Consider the following 4,377-nt stretch of genomic DNA (forward strand, 5'->3'; position numbering starts at 1 on the left):
TGTGATACAACATATACTGCCTCAGTCTTCGGGTTGCCCAGATTAGAGCACAACACAACTTCTTAATTGATGAGTACCTCATTTCGCAATCGGTAAATTTCTTACTGAGATAGTATATTGCCTTTTCTTTCTTTCCCGTCTCATCATGTTGGCCCAATACGCATCCCATGGAATTCTCCAACACTGTTAGATACAATATCAATGGCCTATCTGGACTTGGAGGTGATAAGACTGGAGTATTAGCCAAGTACTGCTTTATCCTATCGAAAGCCCTCTGACACTCTTCATCTCATTCACCCGGATTATATTTCTTTAAGAGCCGGAATACTGGATCACATTTCTCTGTCAGTTGTGAGATGAACCGAGCAATGTAATTCAGCCTCCCTAGGAAACCTCGAACCTCCTTCTGAGTGCGCGGGGGAGGTAAATCTCGTATTGCCTTTACTTTGTCTGGGTCACCTCGATCCCTTTTTGCTAACTATGAGCCTAACAACTTCCCTGATCTGGCTCCAAACGTGCATTTGGCCGGGTTAAGCTTAAGCTGAAATTTCTTTAATCTCAAAAATAACCTTTCAAGACCTGAACATGCTCTTCTTCCGTTCTAGACTTCGCGATCATATCGTCAACATAGACTTCGATCTCCTTGTGCATCATGTCGTGAAACAAAGTCACCATAGCTCTTTGATACGTGCTCCCGCATTCTTCAATCCGAAGGGCATTACCTTGTAACAGAATGTTCCCCATAAGGTAATGAATGTGGTTTTTCTCATGTCTCCAGGATGCATCTTTATTTGATTGTATCCAGAGAAACCGTCCATGAAAGAAAACAATGAATAGCCCGCCGTGTTATCTACCAAAGTATCAATGTGAGGCAGTGGAAAGTTGTCCTTTGGACTAGCCTTGTTCAAATCCCTATAATCCACACACATTCGTACCTTTCCATCTTTTTGGGAACAGGGACGATGTTGGCTACCCAATCCGAATACTTGACCTCTTGTAAGAAACCAGCGTCGAATTGTCTTTTGACTTCTTCTCTTATTTTCAACACAATGTCAGGTCTCATTCTCCTAAGCTTCTGTTGAACGGGTTTACAATCCTCCTTTATGGGCAGACGATGCACCACAATGTTAGTACTTAGCCCAGGCATATCTTGGTACGACCACGCGAAAACATCCTTGAACTCTCGGAGCAAATTAATGAGGTCTTGCCTTGTCTTTGCGGTGATTTCAGTTCCAATTTTCACCTCCTTTCCATCCTCTAGGCTCACTATTTCTAACGATTCCCTATGAGGTAGGATATGCTTATCCTCTTGTTCCATCATTCTTAACAAGTCCGGAGATGCATCATAATCTTCGTCATTTTCAAAGTCATGGGATCCCTCTGAACACACCTCTTGCTCAAAAATAGGTTCCGCGTTTGAGGCAGCGTCACTCATGTCATTGATATCTGAAGACCTATGTGGGCAGATCAAAGAATATACCAAGAATATAAATTTATGAATATGTTTGTGCAAAAGAATTACAAATGAAAGAATTATTTGTAAGACAATCAACCAAATGAAAAATACGAAAGGAAAAAATGACTGATCGAGATGAATGTAGACACGTATTTCATTAAAATAATGATATTTAGGCCCAATGCCTATTTCACAAAAGATTTCATATCGTTTCTAGGCCAACAAACAACAGGAATGTTTTGAGCATTACTCTGAATAAGCCCTAAAGACTACAGGGATTTCTTCAGCAGTCCAATTGTTTAGCTCGCTTCCAGGCTCATAAGGGCAGATCTCCAACAAAGCCCTCCTTTCCGTTGCTTCTATGGCGTTAGTATAAACGTTTTCCAACATTCCTCTCATGCCGCTACCGGACACTCCACATTCAGAATGAATAAATCCTCCCGACACAAAAGATGTAGATATGTGGGAAAGGTTAAAGGCTCACACTTAGCTTCATGTCCATTCAACGCGCCCTTCTTCTCTCTTGTCTCTTCTCTACTTCTTTCTTCTTCTGCTTCATGTCTGGCTTGTACCTAAACCAAATCTATCAAACTTTTCCTTCGGCATTGGTGCCTCAATCCTTCCTGAAGATATTTTCCCAATCCTTTCCCGGGTAAGGCTCCTCTTCCTACCATCAATCGCAATCCCATCTCAGTGGTCCTGGATATTTTCGGTACTGGAATTCTATTTCCCTCCGCAATAAACATCGCGTTCACAAATTCTAACGACCGAAATGAACATTCTAGTGCCTCATCGTTGATGTCCACATAAGGTGCATCGCTAGTCATCATTGCGATAATATCCTCCTCTGCATCTATTGTTACCAACCGATCCTCCGATACCAACTTCACCTTCTGATGTAATGATGAAGGTACTGCCCCTGCTGAGTGTATCCACGGTCTCCCCAATAGACAGTTGTAGGAGGGTTTAATATCCATCACCAAGAAATCCACCTCATAATTGACTGGGCCATCCTTAATGGTACCTCAATTCTCCCCATAACCTCCTTTTTTGTTCCATCAAATGCTCTACTATGCTCTGGCATGCTTTCATGTGCGAACTGTCTATTGGAAATCGACTAAGAGTGGACAAAGGCAATACATTTAGTGCCGATCCATTATCAACCAAGGCCCCGGGAGTGTGTACCCTTTGCATCGGACAGTAACATGTAGGGCTTTAGTAGAACCTCTTCCTCCGGATGGGATTTCATCATCACTGAAGAAGATAAAATTGTCAGCACCAATATTGTTGATTAGCCGATCCAGCTTGTTTACCGAAATATCGTCAGCCACATATGTTTCGTTTAGCACCTTTAATAGTGCATTCCGATGTACTTCTGAGTTTAAGAGTAAAGCTAATACAGAAATGCGGGCTGGCTGTTTGTGTAGTTGCTCCACAACACTGTATTCACTGTGTTTCAAAAACTTCAGAAACTCCTTTGCCTCCTCTTCTTTTATTGGTTCATTTACCAATGGTTCAACTTCTACTGCTTTCCCTTTCCTCTGTTCTTTCTTCCAATTCTCTTCCCTGGACGACTCTGCTTGAGCGTCATATCTTTTCCATTGCGCGTGTAAGAACCTGTTTCCTAATTTCTTTCTGCTTCTTTTCCCAAAATGGTCACATTACACCCGTAATTCCACGGCACCATTTTGTTATCCCTATAAGAGAAATTTGATGGTTTCTGGATTACAATTTTCGGTGTTACCTGAGCCCTAACCTCATTACCCTTAGGGCGTGAGATAATGACCACAGGATGATTTGGAGCCTTTGTTCCCAACTCTGTCGCGCATATACTCCTCATTTCTTTCGCATCTTCGTAAAACCTCATCTCCTTGTTATCCATCATGCTTTGAACCAAAGCCTTAAATCCTTCACATTCTTGGATTTCGTGCCCTGTTTTATGGTGAAATTCACAATAATTTCCCATCTCATGCCCTTCCTCAGAATCTGAAATAACCAAACCTCTTTTCGCCATTTCTTTCCAGACCCGTTTCAATGGAGTTTTTACTTCAGCAATGTCAGTCTTGACTTCTTCTCCCGTACCTTCGCTAATCATATTCACCCCCTTATCTACGTGATTTGGTAACGGATTCTTTGCGTTCGGTGAGTCGTCAAGTTTGACAACACCTAAATTGATAAGTCCTTCTACTACCTTCTTGAAGGCAGTACAATTTTCTATCGAGTGCCCAGAATTCCCGCATGATAATCACATTGCGCGTTCGTATCATACCATTTTGGGATACGGGGGTTGTAGAGGACTCAAGTAACGAGGAGCAACAACATGTGCATCGAATAAAGTCTGATACAACTCCTTGTATGACATCGGGATTGGCGTGAATTGGGGCTTTTCGTAGTTTGCCTGGCTCCTGACTCTTGTCTTGATGATCCTGTTGATTAGCAACCACTTTCTTTGGTTGATTCACGGTAATTGACCTACCATAAGCATTCCATATTCACTTCATTTTCTCTTTCCTCGGGGTGCCCTCCTATTATTTTCTCCTCCATCTATTTTTCCACTTTTAATGGATGCTCAATCATTTCACATTCATGTTATATCCGAGAAATTTTTTGAAGCACTTCAATGTGAGTGATGAACGGGGGCTTTCAAGTATTAATAAAAAGCGTCGTCATCTCTTTTCCAAAAGCGGTGGTTGAACCTGAATCGCCACCTCTCGCCACCTCTGCGCATATTGTCTGAGCTTTCGTTCGATTTCTTTTCTATTTTGCAGAGTTTCCTTCAGGATCATTTCTGGACATGATTGTTTGTCTCAGAACCTGTGCTAATCCTCCAAGTAGCAATTTTAGCTGGTCAGTGATGTACCACTTGACGCCGCTCCCGTTAAGATTCCTGAAAGCAAAATATGTATTATAATTGGTCATTC

This window comes from Gossypium hirsutum, chromosome A12 (assembly GCF_007990345.1).
Source record: "Gossypium hirsutum isolate 1008001.06 chromosome A12, Gossypium_hirsutum_v2.1, whole genome shotgun sequence".
In the NCBI taxonomy this organism is placed as follows: domain Eukaryota; kingdom Viridiplantae; phylum Streptophyta; class Magnoliopsida; order Malvales; family Malvaceae; genus Gossypium; species Gossypium hirsutum.